The sequence below is a fragment of the Symphalangus syndactylus genome, chromosome 4 (assembly GCF_028878055.3).
Source record: "Symphalangus syndactylus isolate Jambi chromosome 4, NHGRI_mSymSyn1-v2.1_pri, whole genome shotgun sequence".
NCBI classification, from domain to species: domain Eukaryota; kingdom Metazoa; phylum Chordata; class Mammalia; order Primates; family Hylobatidae; genus Symphalangus; species Symphalangus syndactylus.
In genome coordinates, this window is record NC_072426.2 from 90,960,864 (window position 1) to 90,974,168 (window position 13,305).

The window sequence follows — 13,305 nt, forward strand, 5'->3', positions numbered from 1 at the left end:
TGAAGGGGACTCTCCTCTTATACCACCTGTATTCTCCCCCACCTGAAATGCCCTCAGAGAGAATGCTTTCAAGACAAAAAGCTAAAGCTTTATCTGTATCTTTTTCACGCTCTGCTTTGTCATTGCTTTTCTGACTTGTTAGGTGTTAGAATGACCTAATTATCTGCAGTAGAAAGGCAAGGGATAAAATAAAATATTGAAGGCAGGGTGGGGGAAATTAGGAAATGACTGCAAGCATTTAAAAATATTACTTGCCACACACTTTTTATATCTCTTTATATCAACCCTAGGAGATAGAAATTGTAATACTAATTTTATGACTGAGGAAAGTGACAAATTGTGCCCCCAGGTCTTACACTGTATAAGTGGCAGAAATTTGATTGACAGCCAGGTAGCCTGATAACAAAGGTCTTGCTCTTTACATTATTCTATGCCTGTTAGTCCTGGATTTCTTCAGCCTGCATATTTCAAGCTCCAAATTAATTCCCCAGAGTCCGCTTCTTTAATGTACTCGATACTGATTTATTTCCTCCCTACATAAAGAAGCTGGAGTCATATATAATGATGTATTCTTGTAAGGCATCTTTTAGAAGGGTTTCCACAAAAGGGAATGCTACATGAATGTTCACTAAGATTACTAATGGCCAGGATTCAGACAATGTGAAATGTGGCATTATTCATGGAAATGAGTGGTTATCAACCCACGACCAGAGAAAAATTCTGCACCATTTACGACTTCCATGCTTTTTTATGGACCGCACTTGTCATTGGACATTTAGATTATGGCAATTATTGACAACTCGCACTATTTAAGAATAGAAATATGAAAACAATTTTACTTTTTTACCCCTGTAGCATGAGTTCACAGTCTTTATTGAGTCTCATGAATGCCTTCTAGTAGATATTTTTAAAGCTACTTAGATATTTTTTAAAGTAATACACTATATGCATGTTCTCTCTTTATTCTTCAGCAAAAAATGTCCTATCGGTGTGTTCACAGTTAAGTACATGACTTTTTCTCCATCTCTTCCTAGGGCTCAAGTTCAAAAATAATTTGCTTTGTTTATATTCAGTTGTGGCTATGGATTTTCACAATCTTATTTCTGTTAAAGGACAAGTATCTCCTGAATTTAAAATTTTATATTGGCAGACAAATGATGACTCAATTTGCTTGACTTTTTTTTTATCTATCTAAAACTGAAGTATCTTCTAAGCGTCTCACTATCCAGGGCCATGTAAAGAAGACTATTTATGTTTGAAGCACACAGACATTGTGTTTAAGTAACAGTAGATTCAAGTAAGTATACTGAGTCAGCCCACAAATTCTAAGTGTGGTTAGCTCATATAAGCTAAGGATTCATACAAGCTAGAAAAAGGGGAAGGAATATTTCAAATAAGGAAAGGATTCACAAATATCTAAAAGTGCTGGTTTGTCTTAAAGCTTTGGCCATCTGTGTATGCTGCACCCCAGTCTGAAATGTCATTCTTCCCTTGAATGAAGAATGAGCTCCAAAAAGCCTTCAAAACTTAGCCATAAAGTCACCAGCTCTGAATTCCTTACCTGACCTCCACAGTCAAGCCGTATACTTTGCTTTCTTCACGTTATTTTGGCAGCTCTTCTAATGTTGTACTTAATAATGTGTCACTTGTCTATCTCACTAGATTATGGTATAAATTTAAATTGTCTATTCCAATAATTTTTAAGAATTTTTCATTCATTCATTCAACACATATCAATTGAGTATGTATTATGATGCAGAAACAGAGCAAGCCTGTCCCATGACAAAGCTTGAATAGTAAAAAGAGTTTGTGAATGCTCTCATAGGCCCATTAAGGATATGGGGGGCTTTTCTTTAACCACAGTGCAATGGAAGGCCCTGTGTCAGAACCGAATTATAAGGCCATTGTTAGTTTTCTCATACAACGGGAGTTCACAACGTGAGGCTCAATGTGCCTTTGGAGCTTCATGGATTATAGGGTATAATAACTATCCAATTATCATTATCATCCTCAGGGTGGTAGCAGTGAAAAAGAAGAAATACTTGTGGAAGAGCAACATTTGAGAGTTCAACATGGTGAGTCTAGGTGATGAATCAGATTAGTCTGAAACCTGGAGTGTTAAGCCTATCTCAGTAGAGGATTGATCTCTCCAATGAGATAGGAAACCATTATAGATGAAGACCCTGGGCTTGATTTTAAACGTGTGGATCCCTCAACATCACTTGTTGAAAGTGCTGCCCGCCAGTTTCTCCACTGTCAACTATTTTTCCCTCTCCATAATCTATTCACTAGAAATGAGTCATTGAGTCCAGCTCACAAACAAGGTAAGAAAATTATTCTTCATCTCCCAGAGGGAGCAGTGTCAAATCAGGTGTGAACACATGTTAAAACCACCACAGTAATGAATAAATATTATAAGACAGGGATTTTGTAGCAAATATCTCATATCTCCTTAACACTCCACCTTTTTTTAATTCTATTTAGTGACGGTATCTTGAAAAACGAGGGAGATCAATCTGGTCTAGAACTGCAAGTCCCTGAAGATTTGTTGTCAGCAGCCAGACTTGGATGTGTCTTCTCTGAATGCCACAACCCTCCCATCCTTTTGCCTACTTAATTCTAGATGTTCCATTCTGTAATTGCCAGCATTTCTTCTAGGAAGTAAAATACCATTGATCATGTTCTGGGAATCTGGCTGAGAACAGCATAGAGTTGGTCTCTCTAATGTGGTGATGTTAAGGAGTGATATACTGGTGTCTTGGTTGGAGCCACCTGATACTCTAACTGAGCCTTTGCAGAAGAGAGAAGCGGTAGCCCAGTGCAGTGACCATGGTTTGCAACTGAATTTTAAAAGGACAGCCAGACAGGGGTACTAATTTCCACAGTCCAAAGCCTTATGTACACAGCAGTTCTCCAGGTCGCTGAGAATACCTTTTGCTAGTTTCACCTTTAAGGCTCTTCTTATTTTTCCAAGTAATTACTAATGATAATTACTATTCCATTACCTCTTAAGAAAAAAATATTATATTACAATGAGAAATAGAAACTTTATGTGAACTTAAATGACTAGAACTTACTTTTCTGGTCAACATAATCTCTCCTTCAAGGATATTCTACACAAGACACTGCATTACAAACCAGCAGGTGGCTTGCAAGGATGAAGATCCAAGTGAGGGGAGACAGTATACAGTCTTAATTACAGTGCCCTGGAGTCCTGCTGTACCACAGTGAAAACTCCACGGCACGTAGAGAGCTGTCCAGGGCACCTACTGTCTTTGGATGCCAGGATACAGTCTTCCTTAGACAGTGCTGAAAATATCAATACATTCTAGTTCTTGCTTTCTTTCTTCTGATAATTAAAACCTTTTAATCAGTGCTGAAAATATCGACACATTCCAGTTCTTGCATTCCCTCTCTAGATAATTAAGACCTTTTAATCAGAGATTTTATAAGGCTATGGCTTCTGTTACACTCACCTATTAATTTATTTATTATACAAATATTTATTAAGCACCAATTGTGCCAGGAATCCTATAGAAACCAGGATATAATCACGATAAAGTCACATGTGGCCTCTGTTCTCTTAAAGAGAATTGAATAAGATCCCAGGACTTAATATTTGCACTTTACACCTGGTATATATTCTAATTCGTAGGTAGCACTTCTCTGGGTAGTGAATATTTTAATAAATTTGCTGAATTTTCTAATTTTGCTCTTCAAGGTCACTTTATTTTCTCAAGCACTGAGAATGCTTCAACTTAGTCTGTCTGGATATTGTTTGGAAGCCATCACGAATATAATCTCTATCTGATGGTCAAGGTCTGATCCAGGCTGCAAGGGGCCTCAAGCTCATGCAATTTGAGGTTGCCTCTTTAGGAAAGATAATACAAAATCACAAGTTTGCGACCACCCTGGCCAATGTGGTGAAACCCCATCTCTACTAAAAATACAGAAATTAGCCGGGCGTGGTGGCAGGCACCTGTAATCCCAGCTACTTAGGAGGCTGAGGCAGGAGAATTGCTTGAGCCCAGAAGGCTGAGGTTGCAGTGAGCTGAGATCAGGCCATTGCACCTCCAGCCTGGGCGACAGGAGCGAAATCCGTCTCAAAAAAAACAAAACAAAACAAAAAAAAAAAAAACCTACAGATCTTTGTACATTTTTGTATGTATGTATGTGTGAAAAGATACATATTTGCACATCTAGCTCTCTATGTATATGTAGAATTGTAGAAATGATTAGAAGAGAGAGAGAGAATAATATTATAGTCTTAATTTTGATACTTATCAGTAACATAATTTATTCATTATATAATTATAACATATAACTATAAATTTAGAAATACTTTTTATGTTTTTAAAATACTTCTTTATTAAAAAAATACTAAGTCCAGTTGCATATTGTCTCTTGCCTAGGTCAAAAAAAAGTCTATCCACAGAAAATTTTCAGTGCTTTCTTTCCCTTGTTAGGATTATACATGAAACCTGCCATGTATCAAAGCCATGAAATTGTGAGAAAGGCCTAGCCTCTGGTCCTCTGAAGTTACCATGGCTTCTTGCTAAATGATGCTCTGTAAAATGTTGGCCCAGATCATCTTCTAAAAGTTTTCAGAACTCTGGCCCTCACCCAAGGTCCTCTCTCTTGGACTTAGACAAAGCACCCAATTCAAGCTGAGAAGCTGAGTTACCTTCATAGACGTCCAAGCAGCTGTCACCCAGCTGAGAAGACCTCTCTTCTGTGGCACTCTGTGGTGGAGAGATACACCATTGCTTCTTATGGCACACACAAAATTCTTCCCTCCTCTCTGGTTTCAGAGAGCCTTTTCCCAGAATAGCCCTTCTCTTTCTAGCAAGGCATGCAATGCCTGCCCACCCACTTCTGAAAACCGGGTTCCAACCCCTTTAGGGTTGGAACAGGATTCTAAACATTCTAAATGAAAAGAGCCCAGAGCTCAAGGATAAAATGTTTGATGATCCCTTGGCAGGGGAATCTTACATTTTATAATTATATTTATAATATTATATATATATTTATGCTATATATTAAAATAAAATTATAGTTTGATTATAAGTTTTTAGCAGCACCCCTAAAAATGATACACACTAAATAATGAATAATTTAATTCCTAGTTTTAGTACTTTTATAAAGTAGATATTTAATAAAACTTCAGTAGCTTATTCTTCCCAACTCTTGTACACAAAGCATATCTGGAGCCATGTCTGCCTTTTCTGAGAACTAACTAATGAAAAGATTCTTAGGAAGGGAAAAAATGCTTTCTACATATCCATTAGTGTAAAGATGTTTTTAATAGTACTGATGGCAATAATTAATGAAACCGTTTGAAGCAGTTCTTTATTTAAAAGACATCAATTCTATTTAAGTTTACCACTCATTCTAACATGGTGTATAAACAGTTTTCTTGTTCAGGAATCTACCTTAGAGTAAATACTCAAAGGAGAATATTGACCACCTAACACTTTTCATTTTCTAGGTATTTAAGATGTTGCTAGAATTGAGAACTACCAAAGGCATTGTAGGAACAAATACAGTCTCTAGAAAGTTTAAATATAAATTCTAACTTGTTTGGGACTCTTGAGTATGTTCATTTTGGCTTCCTAGTAGACACCAGTTTATTTTCTAATTTCTAGCCTTTAAGCACTTTTGTAAGAACTTTAGCACAAAGTATGAGAGGAGGTAGGTTGAGGGTGTTAGGCAAATTCTTACTGAAATAAAAGCTTAAAAATTTTAAGTATGTATTTCCAAGACAGCAGGCGTAGACCCCTGTAAGAAGGATATTCCCCCTTCTCAGAAAACTGCTTCTCATCACCACTGCCTCCTTTAACTTAACATTCACTTTGTACAGTGTGATCTTTTGGTGAGCATCTTCCTCTCAAGTGCTCCTTTTTCCAGGAAGTTGAAAAACTTTGTCTCAAGATAGGTGAGTATATGAAATGGGGCAGATGCAAAATTTCGGGAACTGAGGCAAGTCATTTTCAATGTGTACACTACAGAGCAGAGAAAGTTGTTCAAATAAAAGAAGATGGTTTGATAGCACTATTGATTTTGCCTACATCCCTCCTGCTCCTCATCTGCCTTTCTTGAGGCCCAGTTGCATTAACGCCCTTGGGTTTGTGAGACATTCCTGCATGATTACAATAAATTCTTATTCCTCAATCTCTAATTTTAGTTCCCATAACTATGCAACTCCTGCCTTTCTTTCTCTCATTCTCTTTCCCCATCCTTCCTTTTTAATGCTTGCTATAATTTCAGCAAATGTCAGTGTTCTATATATAACCCTTCTAAGAAGACAGTCACTGCAATTTCTAGGAGCCCATTATTGAGTGATCCTCACTCCTCTTCAACTTTAGTCACACACATCCTTAATATAAGCATTAGCAGTAATGACTTAAATGATGAAACTGGACCTTAAACATTCCCCCCCTCAGACCACAGCCTCCCACCCTTCCATGTGCTTCACACGCATTTCTATTGCTTTTGATTTCTTAGTAAACTCCAGGCCCTCAAAGGTTAGAAACTTAGACACCAGAGTCAGACAGACCTGGAATTTAATCTTACTTGTAAATCGAATGACTTTTGCAAGGAAAATTACTTATCTTTCTAAGGCTAAAATGATTCAGCTGAACAAAGGGAGTAACATCAGTCTCTGAGGTCGTTGCTTATGCAACACAGCACCTGGCACACAAAGACACCCAATCAATGCTATCTGTGTAATTCTCATATTGTTATTGCTCTTTTCATTTCCCCTTAATTTATCAAAATGCTCCTAGTTTTTCTTCCTTCTGTAGCCACTCATGGGTGTGCAAAAAATCTGGATAACCCATATTCTTAACATCAACTCTTCTGTGGTCCAGCCCTTCTGTCCTAATTATCAGAGGAAACCCGAACCCTGGATACATTTTCTAACCTATCTTCTCCCTTTCTACTGTCCTCCCTCCAGAGATTCAGATTGATAACCACTCCATGTCCAAGGTTTCTAAACTCAGCTTGGTCCCAAGAATGACTTTAAATCCATTTATTTGATTAGCTCCCCCCATCATTTCTATCAATTTCTATGTGATATGTTTACCACATTCCTTCAGGCCTCTACCAAGCTAGTTATTTATTTATTTATTTGTTTTGAGATGGAGTCTTGCTCTTGTCGCCCAGGCTGGAGTGCAATAGTGTGATCTCAGCTCACTGCAACCTCCGCCTCCCAGGTTCAAGCAATTTTCCTGCCTCAGCCTCCCGAGTAGCTGGGATTACAGGTGCCTGCCACTACACCCAGCTAATTTTTGTATTTTTAATAGAGACGGGGTTTCACCATGTTGGCCAGGCTGGTCTCAAACTCCTGACTTCAGGTGATCCTCCCGCCTTGGCCTCCCAAAGTGCTGGGATTACAGGCATGAGCCACTGTGCCCAGTCTAGTTATCTTATTTTCCACAAACCAATGCATTTAGATTCACTACAAGCATAATTTTAGCACCACATCACATTCATATATCTGCAGTCACATCTACTTTCTCTTCTTTTCATCAGCCATGTGGAATGATGTGCCCATTGTCCCATTGCAGGCTACTATTCCACTCTTCCCAGTGAGCCCAGTTTTTCTCACTTTTTTTAGAACTTTACTGTATCAGTCTTCATCTTTATTTTCTTTATCTTCAATCTTCTCTCTTCTTATAGGTTCCTGTCAGCCTTTACAATCTCACTCAGCTAGTAGAAATGTTTAGATAATTCTTATAAAACCATAGGAACTGAATTAGTTAGGATACTTTTGACTTCCACAGCATAGTACCCAAATAAAAAAGATTCAACTGATAAGGACTGTTTCTTTTTAATTTCACAGATTAAGAAGCATGAAGATAGGGTTCTCACCCTAAAGATGGAGAAGAGCTCTCTAAGGCATCTAATTTTTACATAATTATAAAGCCTTCATAACAGTCCTGACCTAGATAATGTTTAGTGGTGGTGTGGATGCATTGTTCCCATTTCTTTTTTTTTTTTTGAGACAGAATCTCGCACTGTTGCCTGGGCTGGAGTGCAGTGATGCGATTTCGGCTCACTGCAAACTCTGCCTTCCAGGGTCAAGCGATTCTCCTGTCTCAGCCTCATGAGTAGCTGGGATTACATATGCTTGCCACCGCACCCAGCTAATTTTTTGTATTTTAATAGAGAGAGATTTCACTACCTTTGCCAGGTTGGTCTGTAAGGCCCGACCTCGTGATCCACCTGCCTCGGCCACCCAAAGTGCTGGAATTACAGGCGTGAGCCACTGTACCCTGCCCCCCATTTCTAACACCTACATGCAATTCCTGACGGGTACACAAATGCAAATGGAGAGCTCCCTGAGTTAGTGGTTTCTGATAGCATGTCGTTTCCACTGAGCCAGTGGATGCTCTGAAGTTAGCTGAGACAAACTCAGAGCCAAAAGACCAATGTTGGGAACCTGTCTGTGCGCTCAGAGACAAATGAACAAAATTAAGAGTATCTCAACAGATACAAACAGTAATAGAGAGTAATCATTTTGAGCAAATGTCATTGTCTACATCCCGATGTTTTCATCAATGAAAATAGTAGCTCAAAATGGACTGAGATTAAGTTTTCACATGCCATTGGAATAGTGGCTAGTACCAAAAATTAAGATCAATGTATAATAAGGCAGAAATATTCATAAGGGAAACTTTTGTGAATATTTCAGTTGAGTATTGAAATTCATACTCACTATTTCTTAAAATGGAAATCCCACTCTTCTCTTTAAACATTTAAATACTTTCTTGTTGCTTTGGAACATAGTTCAGATCCCGGATACGGGCAGTGCAGGTGGTATAACTAAGAGTTCAGCATTTATTCTCTGAGTTCAGATTGTGGCCCGTCATTAACATGTCTGTACCCTAACCTCTCTAAACCAGATGTTACTTACCTATTCTAAATTTGGTTTTCTCATAAAGTGGGAATGAAAAGGATCTCAGAGCATTATGAGGTTAAATGAGATAATCCAACTGAAGTGTGGCAGATAGATATCATTTGGGGGGTCCACCAAACACTTCAGCTCTCCCAATAATATAATTGGATTGCCCTTCATCATCCTCTTGTTATTAGGTGTGGCCATGTGCCTGACTTGGGCCAATAAGAGTGGAAGTCATATGTGTTAACTTCTTGTCAAAAGCTTTAAGAAGTAGAGTGTAATTTGCCATGCCTTCTTTTCTCCTTCCACAATGACTAGCAATGTCCCAAATGGTGACTGCCCACTCATCAAGGGTCTCAGGGGCAGGCCAGTATGGAACAGAACACTCAATTAATCAAAAACACACATTAAGCTTGAATGAGAACTATACCAGTGTTGTTTTAAACCACTAAAATTTTGGAGACTTTGTTACTGTTGTACAACCTAGCCCATGTAACTAGTGCAAAATGTTTGAAAACATTAGCTAGTGTTGTATTAGTACTCATCCTCCTCTTCATTGGCCTCCTCCTCCTTCTTATTAAGCCCTTTTTCTGCCATGCTTCTCTAACCTCATTCTACTTTTTAGTCTCTGTTGCCTCCTCTCCCTGCTTCAGCCATAGTAGTCTTCATCCATTTTCTTAACCAATGCTGCTTTTACATTTAAGGTTTTAATGTTGGATTTTAAACTTTTATTTTTAACTCCCTGGTTGGAAACCCCTTTTACCCTCTTTAGCTAACACCAACAGGATGTTGACTCTGTCTTAATGGTCTTTAAGCGTTTCCTGACACTTGGGAATTATTGGCCCAAATTCATTTATTTACAATCAAGTTTATTTTTCTCAAACAAACCTTTACTTGCAGGCATCTTTTTCTGTAAAGTGACGTCTTCATCTGCCATTACTAAAGTCAGTAGCCTAGGAGTTATCCATTTTTCTTTTCTTTCTCTTACCTCATATCAATCTAAAATCATGTCTTATAAAGTCTGCCTCCAAAATGTATCTTTAATTTGTCAACTTCTCCCTTGTGTTTCCTTTCTAATATAAACCAAGCAGCCATCATCTCTCCTCTAACCATGAAATAATCTCTTTATTGGGCTACACCTTTGCAATTCTTGTCTTTCTCGACCCTATTCTTCATATGCGGCCAGAGTAATAGTCTGAATAAATAAATAAGTGAATAAAGGTGATCACCGTGTTTCTCCCCTTAGGCTCTCTAGTGTCTTTCCCATGCCCTTGAACTAAAATCCAAAACCCTTACCACCGAGGTAGAGCTGGACTACGATCTAACTTCTGCCTGTTCTTCAGGGTCGCTAGTCTTTTTGTCTAGGCCCCCATTGGCCTTCTTTCCCATCTCTGAACTGCTAAGGTCCTTTCCTAACTAGAAAATTCTAGGTACGAAGTTCCTGCTAGCTGGAATGCTGTCCCCTGTCCTCTTCACATAGGTGAAGCATGAGTGGCCTTGATTATGTCCTTCTGAGAGAGGTCCTTCTTAACTCTCTTAACAAGTAGATGCCATGTCATCCACTCTGTGTCATTGTGTCCTATCCATGTTATTCATGATGCTTATCAACACACACACGCACTCACAAACACACCCACGCTTTTGTTGTGGTTGTTGTTGTTGTTGTCCATTTTGTGGTCTTAGAAACACTGTAAGCAGTGCAAGTTGGGACCATTTCTATTTTATTAACCAATATGTTACCAAGTTGTTGAATGAATAAAGGTTGGTCACAATTTCAAAGATCATCATATAATTTTTGTAAAGCATGAATTGTTTGGAACAATAAGGGAGGAATTCTTAAATTCTACTCCTAAATATTAACTTTGTTAGCCATATCACAACGTATCAGCTATTGTACATGTATCATCATCACTTCCTGACTGAGAAGTCACTCATATAGTCCAGCTCCACAGACTATAGAACTGAAAGCACAAATTGAACCATAAGGATCGAATTTTAATCTAAAAATTGATGTGTAGCATCTGAAACAGCAAAAATATGCAATATGATTTGAGAAATTCTCTAAAATTCAAAATTTGAAAACAGCATTTTTAAGTCAATATATACTGGGATAGATATGGATGGTGCAAGGATCCTATCGAATATATTACAATGATTGTGGAGAAAGAAAAAGTTATTGTTGAGTCCCACTAATGTCCTAAGGGATTAACCACCAGATTTTTAGACTTGGAAGGGACCTTAAAAATAATTTGAGATAAAGCATGAGAAACTCCACTGCAAATGTAAAATGCTAAAGAAGTTACTTTTTCTTTAACTGTGTGTAATTGCTTGAGTGAAACCCAGTTCAATGAACCATCATTTCTCACCTGTGTTACTCCATCAGCTTCTCCTTCCTTCACTCTTACTACCCTGAAGCCATTTTCTGCACAGAAGCTAGAGTCACCTTTTAGAAGAAAATCTGAATAGATCCCCTCTTTCTTTAAAACTCTCCAGTGACATTTCATTGCACTTAAAATCAACATTCCATGCTATGTCTAAGGCCCTATATGACCTGGCTTGTGCCAGCCAGCCATACATTGCCATCTCCCTCAACTCCTCCTAATTAACCCTACCACATGGCACTCCAGCCTATTGCCCCCACTCCAACATGGCAACCTTCCTCCTACCTCAGTGACTCACACTTGCTGTTCCTTCTGCCTGGGTTGTCTTTGCCCAAGTCTGACTGGGTGACTTCTTCAATTATTCAGTCCTATTTTGACATGTATGGAATCTCCACAGAGGTCTAAAATGTCTCCCCCAACTTCTATTCCTACCCAAATACTTGCTGTTAGCCTAGGTTTTTTTTTTTTTTTAATCACAAGCTGAAATTTTTATTCGTTTGCTCATCCATTGTCTGCCTTCCCCACAGTATTCCAGCCCTATGAATGTAAGGACTTCGTCTGTTTTGTTTGCTACTGTATCTGCAACTTCTAGACCTTGATCCCACATGCAGTAAACACTCAATAAATATTAATACTTATGGAAGGGAAGGTGGGAGAAAACACATGGACATGTTATATACGGGGACATATGTATGAAGAATTATTTCACCCATTCTGTCTACCCAATCACTCTGCACAGGAAACAGCTGGCCATCATGGTTTTTAAGAGAGAGGCCAGTAAGCTCACAAGGGGAGGCCAGAACCCTTTCTCACCACACTGGAAACACCATGTTTGGTCAGTAGCACAGTATTATTTCTCTCTTGTCACATGGGCTCTGATACTTGACATCTGGCTCCCTGATTATCTGTCCTCTCCATCCTCAGACCTCACATTGTCAAAGAGCATGAATATAAATTTCAGTTTGGCTTCAAGGAGTAGTAATAATTAATGTCATTTTGTTAAGGGCAAATAGAATTCTATGAACCAGATCAGTACCTCATATGATTTTAAGACATTTTTTGAAACCCCCAAGTCCATTCTTGGCTTCAGCTTACCAGAGGCCAAAAGTTTTCATGGATGGTTTGAGTCTGGGAACTATCTGCAAAGTCTTAAGTAATAGACAAAAGATGCATCAGCTTTCAGAGTTGGAAAACAACTGAGAAGAAAATTGCCATTTGCCCTGGGTGTAAGCAAAATGAGAGGGAATTTGTTACAGCAACTTAGTGCTGTTGAGACAATATTTCTAATCTCTGGAAAACGTAAGGCCTTGTGGGGAGAATGCAACAACATTGTCCTGCCTCTTGTCACCTTCTCCACAATAAACAGCTGCAATGCAGAGGAGCAGAAAAGAAGCCTCCATTAATCAAACCAAAGAGGCTTGCCAAAGACTAAAAGGCACATCCCTTAGAAAATAAAAATAAAAAAACCACAAAACAATGTACTAATCAGAATTGCAAAGATAGGAAACAAAGTGATTATTTGTCAAGGAATATTGAAATGGGTTCCCTAAACTGAACTGTTAAAAATAATATATAACATATATTCTGAATATAAAAGTAAAATATGACTATTATAAAAATACAACATGTTGAAAACTGTATAAAATTCTCAACATTTACCATACAGAAATAATCGTTGCTTATATTTTAATGTTTTCTTCCAATTGCTTATTTTGAGAACATTTTCTAATGCATGAGATTTAATAATTTAATACTATTACATCCTACTGTTGTATCATAATTTAATTAGGCCTTTATCTTTGGCTGCATTTGTAAGTATCTGTCATTTGCTTTTATTAGGTTTGCTTTGCCCATATGTGTAACTACATCTAAAGAACAGATGAGAAGGAATATGATATATATACTTACATTATAAAATTATAATTCAGTTTTATTCTACATCCTTAATTTGGTGTAATACTGGGAACAATATCTAAGAATGTTTTAACTTTATACGGGGTTAATATGTTTTCATCATTATTT